This window comes from Aplysia californica, unplaced genomic scaffold (genome assembly GCF_000002075.1).
Source record: "Aplysia californica isolate F4 #8 unplaced genomic scaffold, AplCal3.0 scaffold01289, whole genome shotgun sequence".
Lineage (NCBI taxonomy): Eukaryota > Metazoa > Mollusca > Gastropoda > Aplysiida > Aplysiidae > Aplysia > Aplysia californica.
In genome coordinates this window covers 57,765-75,308 of record NW_004798559.1, presented here as the reverse complement: position 1 = coordinate 75,308, position 17,544 = coordinate 57,765, and the positions used below count along the sequence as shown (strand labels likewise).

General features: G+C 41.3%; 1 long non-coding RNA gene across 1 annotated transcript in view; it reads right to left on the bottom strand.

The window, feature by feature from the left end:
- Positions 1–267: 267 nt before the first annotated feature.
- LOC118478951 overlaps positions 268–17,544 on the bottom strand; it is a 62,020-nt gene continuing 44,743 nt past the window's right edge. Inside the window, exon 2 of the long non-coding RNA XR_004859381.1 lies at positions 268–365. This is a non-coding gene — a long non-coding RNA (uncharacterized LOC118478951). The remainder of the gene's footprint in view (positions 366–17,544) is intronic.

The window sequence follows — 17,544 nt, the reverse complement described above, 5'->3', positions numbered from 1 at the left end:
CTTTCTTTTCACACACACACACACACACACACACACACACACACACACACACACACACACACACACACACACACACACACACACACACACACATACACACAATAATAATAATGATATAACAAAAGGACTTACTTTCGTTATTTCCAATGTCCAGCCAGGAAATCACACAGACGACACAGGAGTACTTTCCCTTGCCATTCCTTCTGCCATGGAATCCCACAAAAGGGACAGAGCACTCTCGTATTGTTTCTGTTATTTTTTTTTTTCTCTATCAGTTGTTGGTCTTGATTACTCGTCTCGGCAGACAGAGCACAATGCTGGAAGCTGGTGGGGGATTGTTGTTGGGCTTGCTTTTCTTTTACACTCTGGAGGAAAATAGAAGGAAAAAACATGGCGGAAATTAGCACCAGTGGAGGAAGTGGCACATAAATGGATGTCTGTTCTGAAGTGATGGTGATGTTGTATGGCCGTCTGTTGACAATCATAGTGGGGGTGGGGCGGGACTGGGGTGGGGTGGTAGAGAGGGTAGGTGGAGAGAGAGGAAGGGAGGTGGGGTAGGGGTAGAGGGAGAACAAGTAAGAGCAAATGAGGGTAAGAGAGAGAGAGAGAGAGAGAGAGAGTTAAAGGAAAGAAAACTTACTTGTCAAGCAAAAACGCATTACTTTGTAAGGTATCGTCGTTCAGAGAATATTGTTAATGTTAACTGCCCTTAGAGTGAAAACAGAGTCTCATTTCCAAAACAAAAAGTACATAACCTATGTAAACAGCTCATTCAGCAACGACGGTGATCTTTGCACTAAAGAAAAAAACGTAATCTGAAGATTGCTATACTCATGTGTGGCGTTGTCGTGAAATCAAGCGCTTGACAACATAAAGGCATCAAAGGAAATTTTGCTAATTCATTTTGGCATTAACACCATTTTTATCTATTTAGATACATCTTCCTTTGAGGATTTTACTGACAAACGTTGATATATCTCACAAAATAGTGGGCATTTGCAGTTTCCAATTGCACCCAAGCTTTGAAATTCGCAAAACTATGGCAGTTATTTCTTTTCTAATTTTATATATAATACCAAGGGACCCCATTTCCTTCAATCGCGACTTTCTCGACCTTTTATAAAGATAGATCAATATTTTGTTTTAATGGAAAGCAAGACAAATAAACACCCTTTAAATTGACGCAAATACTCCATTCCCTTAAATAATGTATGGGCGACTGATTCCACCGTTTCGTGACGCATGAAACACACATTATGAAGTACTTCACTTCCGCATATTAATCTTTACCTAAGAATTACACAGTTGCATCTGACATGTTTAGCCATTTAGCGTTACTTAGACCACGAGGTCATTAACAAAATTATGTTATATCTTTTCAACAACAAGAACAACAGACACCATTGCTGCAACGCAAGACAGAGTGAAGTGGAGGTCCATGATCGCCCACACCAGTCGGCAAGGCATCGGATGATTATGATATCTTTTCTAGCAAAATCGTAAGAAAAATCATCGGAGTCGTTATCAAGATTTTCAGTGTATTGCATTCGAAGAGCTTTGGCATGTAATGAAAGTTAATTTTTTATATGTCAAATTTCTCAAAAGTATAGTCCGGTTAAAAATTCGTGGCGCAACTTATAGTCAAATAGTTCTCCTTTATCGAACATAAAGTCTCCAGCTTCTGCACAATGACTTGTATCAATTTGTTTTAACATAATAATATCTATATTTTTGTAAACACCTGCTAGCTGTATTCTAGAAAAGTCATAAATAACTACCTATTGAAAATCCCAGTTATTGGTTTCTACATATTTTAAGAGATTTACATCTTAGACAATACTGCTTTCAAATGCAATTCATCATTTTTTCTAATCGCAAAATTGTGCTTCTTGAACACATTGGAAACCTTTAGTATGTTAAAAAAATATTAAAAATTTATAGAAACAAGCTTTGTCACTAAACTCAATAAAGAGTATCATTGGTGAGCTGTGACGTAAGCCGTATACGTATGAAAAATGTGTTTGAGAAGCAGGAAGTGCTGTGAACCGTCCCATTTTCCATGGGAAAGAGATTTATAGTACTAAAATTTATAAATTTAAAAAGAAAAGTAAAAAAAAAAATCTGGCTTCAGTTGTTATAGGAAAATATAATTAAGCTCAGATAAATTGATACAAACTACTGTGCAAAACATGGGTAACATTGATTTGCCCACTAGAGAGATATTAAAAAAGATAAGTTGCGACTCGAATTTTTGACCGCACTTCTCGTACTGAGCAGAGATGGAACTTTGTAAATCTACGGTACCAATAGGTCGACCGACACATAGGATATCTGCTGTATGATTATAAAATCGAAGTGCAAGCTAACCTTCCGGGCAGTATGGCAAAATCCAGCGTCTGTGATGTAGCGGTTAACCGTTTCGCCGCCACACGCAGAAGACCTGAGTTCTATTCTCATGAGGGGGGAATTTTTATCGAATACCTCCGAACTTTTTGCTGGGACCCCTAAGCCCGAATTGGCCCTGACAGGCAGGGGCGCAGCATGCCTTCTTAATATCTAAATTGTGTCGATGGAGCTTAAAAATACTTAGTAAAAAAAACAAAAAAACACATCTATACGTTATTAACAGTTTTTATCACTGGGGATGATGATGATGATGATGATAATGACAATGATGATGATGATGGTGATGATGATGATGATGATGATGATGATAATGATGATGATGATGATGATGATGATGATGATGATGATGATGATGATGATGATTTTTTTTTTCCTTAATGGGCTTGGTGGACTTCACGAAGAAATCTTCGAGCGAGAGCGAGGCTCTTTTTCGGCTCCATTGTCAATATACTTAAAGGCACCCCCACTCCTCTAAATAACTCCATTCGAATTGCCATTGTTCCTGGACATTCAAACATATGTTTGACATCCTCCATTTCATGGCCGCATCTTCGGCAACGTGTGCTGAGATCTTCATTTACAAAGTTCTTATACCATCTCAAGTTCCAATGATGGTCCGACTGCAGTCTCGCTGGCTCAACCTGATCCCAGCGACGTGTGATACTTTGTTCCTGCTTATTGGAATACCCAGTATACACATCTTCCAAGTGTTGGTACTTATTTCTGCAGGGTGGGTCTCTGATTTCCCTCTTGATCATTGGAAAAACTCATCTGTATGTTGTTGGTCGTCTGTCTTCTTCAATCTCTCTGGCTTCATTAGCAGCTTGGTCTGCTGCCTCATTTCCTTCGATTCCAACATGGCTTGGATTTCACTGGATCTTTATTGTGGCTGTGGCTTCACTGAACTTGCGGCACTAATCATTTATGTCTGAGCTGTTGCCTAGCTGTCTCTTGTAGAGGGACTGACTGTCAATCAAGATCAGCACATTGGTTCTACTGTGGCAATTCTCAGCCATCCATTGTGCAACAGACATCTTTGCCTGGCATTCCTTGTCATAAGATGATGTAAGGAATGCACCTTTAGTTTTGATAATTTCTGTGGGTGGTCCACCTTCGCGGTATCCTGAGACAGCCGATCCATCAGTGAAAATTGTCACATCCGCACCAACCTCTTTGATCCCATCCTCTGCAGCTTCACGTGCCTTTACAGGATCTCATTTTCTCTAATCGCAACATTGTGCTTATTGAACAAATGTTTTGGAAACCTTTAGTATGTTAAAAAAAAAAAAGAAAAATTTATAGAAACAAGCTTTGTCACTAAACTCAATAAAGAGTTTCATTGCTTTTCACTCCTCTCAGTTCTGTCCGGATTTCGATTTCCCCATGGGTCATTGATTCTCTGCTGTGGGTGGGTGGGGGGGGGGAGGGTTGGTCTGCTAGATCCGTGCATCTCTTAGCCATCTATACAGACTTGAGGCGTGTTCTTTTTGTATAGGTGGTGTAGTGCTCAGTTCTGGTCTCATAATGCAGCGCTTTTGTTGGTGTTGTTTTCAACTGACCTGATACAACACGGAGGGCTTTGTTTTGTATTCTGTCCAGGGCCTTTGCACTAGTCTCACTGAGCCAAGGCTGCTACAATTTATCTTGCTTTTCACAAACATCTGATATAACTTCTTGAGTTACTCCTTACCCCAGCCCCATTTTGAGTTGCTGACAGCACCGATCCTCTTCATTTTTGAGGTTGCACTTTTGGACACTTCCTCAATGTGTTTGTTGAAGTTTAGCTGTCTATCCAGATAGACGCCCAGAAGGCGGGGAGCGGGGATGAGTGGTATTTTTTTTTCCATCCGATCTGAATTATGGATTACCACGTTGCCTCCTTCATCTACTTTGAGAAGGAGCACACCTCACTCTTGGTTGCTTTCAAGGCAAGTTTCCATTCATTGCTCCATTTCACAACCATGCCCACAATCAACTGTGTCGCTTCATTTGCCTTTTCTCTCTTTGCGAGACTGGCTGTCATCAGCGAACTTGGAGTAGATCAGCTTGGCGGGGGTTAGTTGCTGTGAGTCAGGGTTTGGGAGGGATTCTGCAAGGTTGTTTATGAAGAATATAATCTGCAGCGGTACTCAAAGTGGCTAGCCGCCCCCTTCACTAAAGGGAGTACCGTTCTCAACGAGGACCACCACAGCTAATGGGGAAGCTCTGATGATGATGGTGATGATGATGATGATGATGATGATGATGATGATGATGATGATAATAACAAAATTGTATTGATAAAAAAACAACTCAAAGCAATACCTAAGGTGGTAATGACTTGAAGAAAACTAAACCCAATCTCTTACCTGATCCCCGCCCGCCCTCATTCTCTAAGCTGACATGCTCAGTTCAACACAATAGTAGTTAAATGTAGAACTTGTATGCCCCTTACCGTACAACTAAGCTCATTTAGTACGCAGGCTTGGAACCTGTCTGTCAAGGCCAACTCAGGATGTTTAATAATTTTTGTAAAGATTTTACGGCACTTGCAACACAAGCATGTCATAAATAAAATACATGGAAGTGCTGAGGATTAGAAGTGTTTCTAGAGGAAAAAAAAACATACAAAAAAAAAAGAAAAAGGCGCGATAAGGACGATGGGTATTTGATAGAAAAGAAGAAGGAAACCTCCCAGAACACCTGCCAACCGCCCACCCGGACAGAGATACTTGGTGTGAACAAACAATTCCCACGCCTATCGAATCGAGCTTCCGTCTTCTGCGCCCGACAACGAAGGGTCTAACCTCCCGTCTAACCATAGACACGGATCGATTCGATGATAACAATTATAAAAATAATAATTGCAATAATAATAAGGGTAATAACTTTATTGCCTTTGGATACAAGCTTGAACGCCTCGTGTCACATCGTGTCAGACTGTAAGCCTCTTTAGACGGCTAGACAGAAATAAAACATTTGTGAGGCAGCGTGGTGGAATCAGGCTCTCGTCAATTTTTGGGCATATTGAGTTCTTAGTATCATCTTAAAGCTGGTTCATTTGTCTTGCTTTCAATGAAAAAATTACCCATCCATCTTCAAAAGAAGTGGATATATTTTGGATTGAATGAGATGGGGGTCACCTGATTTAAGAAGTAATATTAGCGAGAAAATGGCAGCCAAATCTTGGTAAATTCCAAAGCTGGAGAGTCCATGGAAACTGTAAATTTATATTTTTGTGCCTTAAATCAACGTTTTCGGTGAAATCCTCACAGGGATGTGTTTGTAAATGGACTTAAAAGGTGTTGAGCCAAAAAACAAAAATTTGATAAAAATTGCTAAGCAGGGAGAAAACTGCTGTTTTCTTTGAATTCAATATTTTGACGAGAGCCTGATTCCACCACGCTGCCTCACATTTTAAAACGCCTCTGTAAAAGATGAACCTTCGCTTAGCAGAACGAAGTGAGTTCCTCTACTGCCGACCAAACATGGTACGTGTAGCACGCGAGCCCCGAACACTTTCTTGATGGAACTTTACGATGAAATGTTTCCTTCATTTTGGATTCATTTTTTGTTTTGTTTTTTCACTTTTCGTATTCTTTTTCCATGGGAGAAAAAGGAGTGAGTGGGGTGGAAGGGGGGAGGGGGTATGGGAGTGGCAGAAGGAACTACATTGTATATTCTAATCTATTATTGATCCACCTGCAGCCCCCTCCCTCCCCCCTCAAACTGCTTTCTTCTGTTTTGAGGCTCTTGTATCTTCCTATGAGATAATTAATTGCGTGTGTGCACGCGCGCACGTGTGTGTCTATCTCTCTCTCCCTCCCTTTCTCTTTCTCTTTCTCTCTCTCTCTCTCTCTCTCTCTCTCTCTCTCTCTCTCTCTCTCTCTCTCTCTATCTATCTCTGGGGGAAAAAAGGTAAAATGTTATAGGCTTAACGCCTCTATCAACACTTTTAGGTTATTAAAGAAGAGGGACTTTGGAGTTTCACGTCCATCTCTGAAAGGACCGAGCCAAGTAGGAAATACATGTAAAGCGCCTTTCCCAAGGACACAGCCTGAGGCTCGAACCCCCGCATCCGCAATCAGTAAAAAAAGGCAAAAAAGAGAAATGGACTCAAACCTGCAAAGATCTCGACCTCCGCCACAATGGAACAAAGGCTTGGTCCCTTGTTAGCAACCTCTCGGGAGAAAGACAAAAAAGCAACCCCAAACCCTTTTTCCTTTCAGGCAGCACCATCACTGAAGACCAGAAGAAAGCCGAACATTTCAACCGTTTTTTCGCCTCTGTAAACAGGGCAGGCAGACAAACCGAGGCTGATAGACTTCTCATAAATAGGGCTAAGCATAAAGAAAAAGCCCCTACTGTGAACAACTCGCTTTTTGAAGAGGATTATAGCATGGTGGGACTCAGTCAGGTCCTCAAAAAGCTAAAGGAAAAGAAAGCCCCAGGACCAGATAAAATACACAACGAAATGCTGTGCCACCTTGGTGCTAAAGGAAAAGAAGTTCTTCTTTCCCTGATAAACACCACGTGGAGAACGAGTGGAATACCAAAGGCATGGAGGATCGCCCAGATTACACCACTCCTGAAAAATGGGAAACCACCTGGAGAAGCGAAAAGCTACCGACCCATCTCATTAACATCATGTATCGGTAAGCTTGCGGAAAGAATGATAAACAACCGCCTCTACTGGTACCTGGAAAATACTAACAGCTTAAACCCACACCAAGCAGGCTTCAGAAAAGGCAGCAACACAGAATACCAACTTTTTAAACTGAGTCAAAACATCCAGGATGGATTTTAGGAGAGTACACACACCGTCGCCATCTTTGTAGATCTCCAACAGGCGTACGACAGAGTGTGGAGAAAAGGCCTACTCATGAAATTGATGGACCTCGGGATACATGGCAAACTTTACAAATGTATCAAGTTCTTTCTGTCGGATCGAAACAATGAAACCAAGGTAAACAATACCCACTCGTCAAGAGAACTACTCGAGGAAGGCTTACCTCAAGGTTCCTGTCTGAGTTGCACTTTGTTCCTGATCTTCTTTAATGATGTAACGAACGTGCTGAAATCAGAAAAGACTCTTTATGCCGATGATCTTGCTCTCTGGCAGACACATCACAGCACGATAGTAGGAGCAGGGAAATGAAATGAAGACCTCAAGAGGCTCCATAATTACTGTCAGAAATGGAAACTTAAAATGAACTGCACGAAAACAGTATACACCATCTTCACGAAGAGCCATAAAGCAGCCAAAGAAAATCTCAAACTAAAGATAGGAAATGAAAGTCTCCCCAAAGAAGAACATCCAACTTACCTAGGAGTCAAACTTGACCATAGGCTAACCATGAAAAGCCAAGTGGAGAACATAAGGAACAAAGCTAAAAAAAGACTCCAACTTTTAAAGAAACTCGCAAGCAGTTCATGAGGATCAGACAAACAAACTCTGAGAGCTCTATACCTGGGTTATGTCCGATCTTCCCTGGAATACAGCAATAGCCTACTCACTATGTGCAGTACAACTACTTGCAACATCCTTGACAAGGTACAAAACAATGCCCTTCGTTTTATAAATGGCGGCATGAGATCCACACCTACCGCCGCGTGCGAAATCCTTGCAAATGTTGAACCCCTGGGAATCCGCAGAGATAGAGCAGTTTTGGAGCTACATGAAAGAACTAAAAGAATGTGCCCCAACCACCCAAACAGGAAATTAGTAGAAACATGGAAACCAAAGAAACGAATTCAACAAAAGTCAATCATGCATCACATCACAGAACTAATGGAGAGCCACCATCTACCACAAAACAGAAAAGAAACCAAAAGAGTCAACCAAAACATCCCTCCCCACCTTTCTTTAAAAAAGCCAATCATTACAACATCTCTCAAAGACAAGAGCACAAAATCTTCAGACCCAGTGACGCTGATGCTTGCATCACATCAAACAATCAACAGCTATTCCGATGACTGGATACACGTCTATACGGACGGCTCAGCATTCAAAGGCACAACCAGGGCCGGATATGGAATACTAATACAGTACCCAGATGGAAGTTCCAATGAGATCTCTGCAGCCTGTGGAGAGAAATGCAGCAACTACGATGCAGAAATGATGGCAATTGAAACAGCACTGTACCATCTCCGCACAGTTTTTGACACTCACCCTGGAAAAGCACAGAGTATTGTGATTTTCACTGACTCACTATCAGTATTACAAGCCATAGAAAATGACCATCATCTAAACCAAGATTTGACCCATATACTGTTTGGATCCCATCATCTGATAACATTCTGTGGCATCAACCTAGTAATGCAGTGGGTCCCCGGACACTCAGACATACCTGGAAATGACAGAGCAGACACACTCGCCAAACGGGGATCTAGACAGGAACAACCCAACACTCCAACTTCATACAACACTGCAAAACAAATCATCAAAAGCAACAACAAACAAGATTGGATGAACAGATGGGCCCTGGGAAAGACAGGCAGAGCAGTTTTCAAACATATGACCACAACAAAAAGAAATGACAATATCAACCGCCTTCAGAGAAAGAAACAGACCACGATCTTCCGCCTACGAACAGAACGTATACAGCTCAACTTCCACCAGAACAGAATAAACCCGGAACTTCCCCCAATGTGTCCCTTGTGTGACTATGCATATGAGACTGTGGATCATCACCTGTTCCACTGCACAGCCGTAAATGACATCAGAGCTACCCTTCTCCCTCCGAGACCTAACATAGACAACACACTCTATGGAACATTACAGCAACTGCAGCAGACCTGCACTTATCACTACATGGCATTGGACAGAAGGGCGAGAGCCCAGCTGTTGCTGGATCGATAACAACAACAACAACAACAACAACAACAACAACAACAACAACAACAACAACAACCGATTACGGGTGCGGTTGCCTGACCACAAGGCTACCAACGCTACCTCTTCTGTCTGTCTGTCAATCTGTCTGTCTGTCTGTCTCTCTTTCTCTCCTTTTCTCTCCTTCTCTCTCTCTCTCTCTCTCTCTCTCTCTCTCTCTCTCTCTCTCTCTCTCTCTCTCTCTCTCTCTGTGCTTGTGTGTGTGTGTGTGTGTTTGTGTGTGTTTTGTTTTTTTCTAAAAGTTCCTAAAATTGATGATGGATAAATGCAGAAAACTAAAAAGAAAACAAAAAACAGAACAGTTCACGATAAAATATGCAACACTTTAAAGTCTTTAAGCTGTATTATTTTCTTAACGTTTCGCAAAATTGATGTTTGATTTAAAAAAAAAAAAAGTTTTAAAAACACCAAAAATTAAATAGAAACAAAAATTAGGTGGCCTAGTGGGTAAGAACTTTGACTTTCAATCGAAAGGTTGTGGGTTCATATTCTGCTTTTTTAACCGACTATCTCGGTCGTTCTGTTGGGGCATCGCATCCCTCTCAGCCCTGGTTGGCTGTGATAGACAGGGAAAAAGCCATCTTCCTAAATTATGATCTAAATCGTGTTGGCCGGGCAAAAAACCCAGCTACAATGACTTTGAAAAATAATAACACCTCCTACACCAAGAAAAACGAGTGTTTGTAATTCACTCACGTAATAAGCCCATTCGTGTGTATTAGATATCTAACCAGTTGGGAAAAAAGGCCCCACAATTAAGAAATAATTTCGTTTGTTGACATGCCTGCGATAATAATAAACGGGGAATTTTTAGTTTTGACAGATATACACAAGGGGCATCAGACACAACGGGCATCAGACTGTGTTACATTGAAAGTGAAAGTACGACTGGTGTATTCAGTTTAAAATATTAACTTTTTAAATGTTTTTTTTATATTCACGTTTATTTTATTACAGTTTATTTTACAAAATTGTTATGTCCTAACATTATTTACAATTCTATTTGTATGATGTTGCAAGTTTATCTATTGGATATGAAAACAAAGGTTTGAACTAAAGCAGGAGATATCGCCCCTGCGCAAATTTAATATAAACGTTAGTTCTGTCTAAAACTGGGAATATCCACCGATGTTGGCAAAGATCTAAAAGCATTTTTTTCATGTCTGTCTGTCTGTCTGTCTGTCTGTCTGTCTGTCTGTCTGTCTGTCTGTCTGTTTGTCTGTCTGACTGTCTGTCTGTCTGTCTGTCTGTTGTGTCCACACAACCTCAGTTCCCTTCTCCTAATTCCCCTGTCTCCATTTACCTTTTTTGCAATTTCGCCCTCCCTTTTGTTTCTAGCCATTCTATCTCCCTCAACCACTCCCTGTCGGTTTTATTAGCGCCCCGCCCCTCAGTCTCTCTCTCCTTCTCTCTCTCTAACTCTTTCTCTCTCTCTTTCTCTTCCCCCCCCTCTCTCCTTTCTATCTCTCTCTCTCTCTCTCTCTCTCTCTCTATCTCTCTCTCTCTCCCTCTCTCTCACTTTAACAGCTCCTTTGGAGAAAGGAACTGGTTTCTGTCGCAATTACAATTATCCCCTGCCCCATCCCCCACCCCTATATTATACAAACGCATACACACACACACACACACACACACACACACACACACACACACACACACACACGCACACACACACACACACTCACTCTCTCTCTCTCTCTCTCTCTCTCTCTCTCTTTCTCTCTCTCTCTCTCAGGGGCGAAGGCTGACTTGTTTGACAGGGTAATCAGAGTGAAACGGGACCAGATATTATGGCCTGGAGATATCACCTAAGAATCTTACTCGAGGCGGCGACTCTTAAGTTGTGTGAATGAAAACAAATCAGGAATTCAACCGCCAAAATAATCGGGAAAGTATCTCATTAAATATCAATTCCAACTAGAATTAAATTTAACTTAAGAAGTGAATACACAAACCCAAAGCAAGGAAGCAGAGATGTCAGTACTAGATCTATTATATGTTATAAATCTACCAGGGAGCCTAACTCTTTGGTAGAACATGACAATTAAAATTTTTTTTAAATTTCACTTTTGGCTGTTTTTGTCTAGCTTTTCGCGGCCAGGAGCTGGTGTCATAATCGAGGTCACGATCTGATTATAGGACGGTAAAAAGTCGAGGAAATAAAAACAAGTACTCTCAGCAGTAAAGAGATTATTAGGAGTTAGTTCCCCTCACATCTGTAAGGTAGACTCAACCAGTGTAATAGTTCACTTGTATAATCAGGGCTTGGGACGGATTATAACTGTCGCCCGAAAGGGGTGAACAGGGTATTTGTGGCAATGAAACTGTTTAGACTGCTATGCACATATTCCCTTCAACTCTATTGGTAGCCTCTTCCAGCCTCACTTTAAGCTTACTTAATCAAAGCTTGTGACTGCTTATGGAGTGGCCCAGGAGGGGTGAGCAGGCTATTTCTGTGGCAGTGAAACCGTTTTGAATGTTAGGCACACTGTTCATTGTTGATTATAAACGTCTTTTTACATTTAATTTATAAGGTTTACGTTTATGGGTGAATTTGACTGCTACAACGTTTCAAAATTAGGAAGGGAAACAGTGATTATTTGATTATATAGACCCTTCGCCACTGCTCTCTCTCTCTCTCTCTCTCTCTCTCTCTCTCTCTCTCTCTCTCTCTTTCTCTCTCTCTCTCTCTCTCTCTCTCTCTCTCTGTCTGTCTTTCTCTCTTTCTGCGTCTTTTTATCTTGCTCTCTCTCTGTTTCTCTACTTTTTTCTCTCCCTATCTGCCAATCTCCTTCTACCCCTCACTGCCTCTCTCTCTCTCTCTCTCTCTCTCTCTCTCTCTCTCTCTCTCTCTCTCTCTCTCTCTCTCTCCCTCTCTCACCTATCTCTCTTTCCCTCTTCACTCTTGCTCTCCCTCTCCTCTCTCTCTCTCTCTCCTCCCCTACCTCTATGTCTGTCTGTGAGGCTGTCTATCTTTCTGTCTATCTGTCTATCTTTTTATCAAACTATCTGTGTTTCTCTTCCTTTCTCTGTGTCTCTGTCTTTGTCTGTCTGTCTGTCAGTCTGTCTCTGTCTCTCTCTCTGTCTGTCTCTCTCTCTCTCTCTCTCTCTCTCTCTCTCTCTTCCTCCCTTTTTCTATCTTGCTGTCTCTGTTTCTCTCTCTCTCTCTCTTTCTCTCTCTCTCTCTCTCTCTCTCTCTCTCTCTCTCTCTCTCTCTCTCTCTCTCTCTCCCTCTTTCTCTCACTGTCTCCCTCTTTCTATCTTGCTGTCTCTGTCTTTCCTCATTTTTCTCTCCTGCTCCCCCCTCCAACTCTCTGTCTCTGTCTCTCTCTCACTCTCCTCCCCTGTCTCTCTGTCTCTATCTCTCTCTCTCTCTCTTATTCTATTACACACACACACACACACTCACATACACACACACACACTCACACACACACACACACACACACACATACACACACACACACACACACACACTCACACACACACACACCGCCTCTGCCATCCTTCACAAAGTTGTATTATGGTGGCCTATTTCCTGAACCCATCAAGCGAACGAGGTCACCAGAGCCCAATCATTTAATGGAGGACAATTCAACGCTCAAGAACGGCCATCGGTTATAGCTTCTCTGTTCAATTTTTCTTGTCTTTGAAGTTGATTTGCTTAATTTATAATAATATTGTTCTCTTTATTTTGGAAAGGGGTTAGAAATATTTTTGTCACAAAAAAACAACAACATCAACAACAACACCAAACGCACAAAAATGACTTACATAATAAAACCAAAGATACAAGTAATTTGATAACACAAAGCAGGTTATGTAAGAGAAGCAGGTTGTATAAGAGGAATGTCTCCCATTATGGTTTCCGGGTGACTGATCCTTGCAGTATCATTCAAGCCTAGATAATAGGATTTGCCTCTGCTTCCTTTCTGTCTTTGCTATATTTGGTTAACCATGACTAAAACAAAACCCCCCCAAAACCAACAACACCAAAACAGAACGAGACAAATCAAAAGAAAAGAACACCAAAACAAAATGAAAACAACCACGACATCAACGGATGTCCCCCCCCCCCCCAACCACCACCACCACAAAACAACAACAGGAATAACAACAGGAAAAGCAACAACAGCAACAACTGTAACAATATCAACAGTAAGAACGTACTTTGATATGGAATGATAAGGCAATCAAAAGCACTATTAAAACAGAATCTTCCGCACTTTTGTGTTTGTAAGCGAATTCCAACCAGATTTTAATAAGACTTACAAAATGCACAAATTATAAGCTTATTGTATATTGAGAGCGACTGAACAATAAAATATAACACCTTAACTATTCTAGTCTTTTTCAGCAAAGAAGCTCATTTTCCTCCTCACCCCCCCCCCTCTCTCTCTCTGTCTGTCTGTCTGTCTGTCTGTCTGTCTGTCTGTCTGTCTGTCTGTCTGTCTCTTTCTTTCTCTTTCTCTTTCTCTCTCTCTCTCTCTCTCTCTCTCTCTCTCTCTCTCTCTCTCTCTCTCTCTCTCTCTCTCTCTCTCTCTCTCTCTACTTAGCTCAATAAATTTTGAAAATGACGTTTTCGTTGTGTTGTGTGTTTGATGAAGAGCTTTGGCTTAAAGGTAAAAGGCATATATTCAATTCTAGCTTGAGGACGATGTTTTACCGAGTATCAGTTTTAGTTTTAGTAAGAGGTTTACGGCGCGTACAACACTATTAAGTCACATAAGTGTCCAATATTGGAAGTGTTACCAGAGAGAATAAGCACAAAAAGGAGGGGAGATAAGTACCAAAGATGTTTGACAGGACAAAAGGAGCAAACGACCCCAGAGCACCCGCCAACCATCCACACTGAGTTTCAGCCTTTAATCTACAGGGATGTATCAAATGCAGTTTGAGTGGTTTAGTTTTAGTAGGAGTTTTACGGCACGTGCAACACAATAAGGTCATATAAGTGCCAAAGATTAGAGGTGTTACAAGAAAGTAACAAACACAAAAAGGAGTGGAGATAAAGACGATAGATGTTTGATAGAAACGTAGACGCAAACCATACCAGAGCACCCGCCAACCACCCGCCAAGCTTGTCCTTTTTGGGCTTGAGTGTGTTGTTAAAGCCAGGAGGGTAAAATCAGCACGACTCCAAAAAGATCTATATAGTGTCAAGAGAGGCGTATTCGTCTAGAACCAAGTTACGAGGGAAATTTGGTGGGTCTAGAAGTGTGTCATGATCACATTACACAAACGCCTACTGGTGGAATGAGGACCAAGTATACGTGTGAGACTGAGAGGTGTTGGAAGACGGGGGACGTGAGGGAAGAGGGGGGGGGGGGGTTGGGGGAGAGTGTGCGTTAGTGGTGAGTGGTTTTTATGTCTGCCTCTGTCTCTGTCTGTACTCTGTCTGTCTGTCTGTTTGTCTGTTTGTTTGTCTGTTTGTCTGTTTGTCCGTCTGTCTGCCCTCCACCTTTCTATGTCTCTCTCTGTCTCTTCTGTTTCTCTCTGTCCCTCAAGCTCTCTCTGTCTTTCTCTCTCTCTCTCTCTCTCTCTCTCTCTCTCTCTCTCTCTCTCTCTCTCTCTCTCTCTCTTCTCTGTCTCTCCGTCTTTCTCTCTGTCTCTGTCCTTCTCTCTCTCTCCTACTCTCTCTCTCTCTCTCTCTCTCTCTCTCTCTCTCTCTCCATCTCTCTCTCTCTCTCGCTCTCCCTCCCTCTTTCTCTGTGTGCGCGTGTGTGTGTGTATGTGTCTGTCTGTATCTGTGTCTGTTTCTATCTATCTGCCTTTTTGTCTCCCTTTTTCTTCCACCCATTCTCTCTGTCTGTATCTCTGTGGGTGGTTGGCAGGTGCTCTGGGGTGGTTTGTTCTTCTTACCTGTAAAACATCTATCGTCCTTATCTCCCCTTCTTTTTTATGTTTGTTACTCCCTTGCAGCAGCTCTAATATTATGGCGCTCATATGATCTTATGCAGTTTCGAACGCTGTAAAACTTCTACTAAAATTAACTGTCTGCATTTCTCTTTCCCTCACCGTCTGCCCCACCTCCCTTTCTGTTTGTCTGTCTGTCTGTCTGTCTGTCTGTCTGTCTGTCTGTCTGTCTGTCTGTCTGTCTGTCTGTCTGTCTGTCTGTCTCTGCCTCTCTCGTTCTCTCTCTCTCTTTTTCTCTGTGTCTCTCTCTCTTTCTCTCTTACTCACTATGTGTGTGTGTGTGTGTGTGTGTGTTTGTATGTGTGTGTGTGTGTGTGTGTGTGTGTGTGTGTGTGTGTGTGTGTGTGTGTGTGTATGTGTGTGTGCGTGTGTGTGTGTTAATTTATGTTTGTGTGAACGAAAGACATAAAGATACACATATATTGTTAAAGTATTTTACACCACCATTGACACAATTTAGATAATTTAGTAGGCGGGCGTCGACCCTGCCTGTCGAGGCAGACCCAAGCTGAGACGGATACAACATCATAGCAGAAAACCCCACATTTAATTGATACAAATTGTTCCCACAAAGAGAATAGAGCTCAGTTCTTATGTGCTCGAGAGCGAAGGGCCAACATCCCACAGAGGGCCCAACACCCCACACCCCAGACGCCAGTGAATTGTAATTACACAAATAAGGAAGAACAGAAACCATACGACAATGTTGAACACAAAGGAGGACTGGTGACTAAATCCAAATGAAACCCAAAATTGAACCCAAAAATTGTCTTATAACACAATTCAGGTTATGTAAGCACATCAGGTTGCGCAAGTAAAGCAGGTTATGTAAGAAAAGCAGGTTATGTGTGAGGAATGTATTCAAATATGGTTTGTCACTGATTGATCCTTGCAGTATAACTTAATTAATTTTTTTTTTAATATTATGATTTCCTTTCCGGTACCTATCTTTGTCTTTCTTGATTTAGTTAAAGGTGACTAAAAACAAAACAAAAAAACAGTGCTCTATGTTCATTATTTAATATTTACTAACTTTGGCATCTATAATATTATAATTTTGACTCCGGGTCTTTTCTATTTGACAGAAAAAAGGAGATGAAAGTAGAGTGATTTCGTGTTTCCCTGTAAATACTGTTTTACGTCATTTTCAACACAAATTATAGGTGCTGAAGTGATGATGTGTGACAAGTGCAAGAGAATAACATACAACGGTTTTAATATCTAGTATTAACATCTAATGCCAAATGTTCGACAGGAATAAAACGAAGGATCGTAATGGCTTAAGTTCAATAAAAAAAAAGGCTCAATCCTGAAATATCGAAACACTTCAACAACAACTAAAATACATTTTTTAGAAGATTATGTGTGGACAACCATTTTACACGGCTGCGACAGCAGAACAATCGCTAGAGGCAGTGGAAATACAATAGAGGCAAAAGAAATGTGATTCTTGGAAAGAAAAGAAATCAAATGAGAAGGTACTCAAAGAGGCCCACATGAGCTTCTCGATAATAAAAACAACTAGGAAGAGATAAACACAGTTTCTGGGACCCTTGAACAAACATAAGGGCCTTGGACATCTAACTCACTGGAAAATTTGCAGGCAAACAAGGCAAAGAGAAAGGTTTTTTTTTAGAGTATCCGGGCAAAGGAATGAATGGCGAACCATGATCGCCTATGTTTGTTGCAGATTTAGCATTTGGTGATGGTGGTGATAATGGTGCATGTCTTGCCACAAAGGGACGTTTAAACATTCTTCCTTCTGAACAATACTCTCAATTTTGGAAGCACATCTCCATGCATTGCTATTCACTCACATCTGCGAATTAACTGTTTTGGTAAGAGGTTCAGTTTATTTGAAAACCATGTCGAATAAACATTGCGAGAAGGGCGCTTTGTCACGGGGTTTTTCTAATATTTTACTGTTTTGATGGCTTGTTTGTTTCTTTTTTTTATTTTGGTTGGTTTGTTGGTTTGTTTGTTCGTTTGTTTGTTTTCTTGTTTGTTTGCTTTTGCTTGTTTGTAATTGTTTGGGTAAAGCAAAGAGGAGCACATCAACACAATCAGGGTCATAGAGTACATGGAGAAAGAACGACAAACGGACAGAAAGAACGGAGAAAAAGAGAAGAATTTAACCCTTCCAGCCCCAGCACTCCCTAACCCCACTCCCAGCCAATGCAGCAGTACATGTATTTCAGAAAAAGAGGCATGCATTCCAAAATGTGATGTAGTATCTTTGTAATGAGGTTTAGATACTAACATATAACAACGTCAAAAGGTAAAGGAACAAATATCATACAAATTAAAGTTTAAATAAGTTCGCTAATTTAAAAAAGTGCCCAAATTTG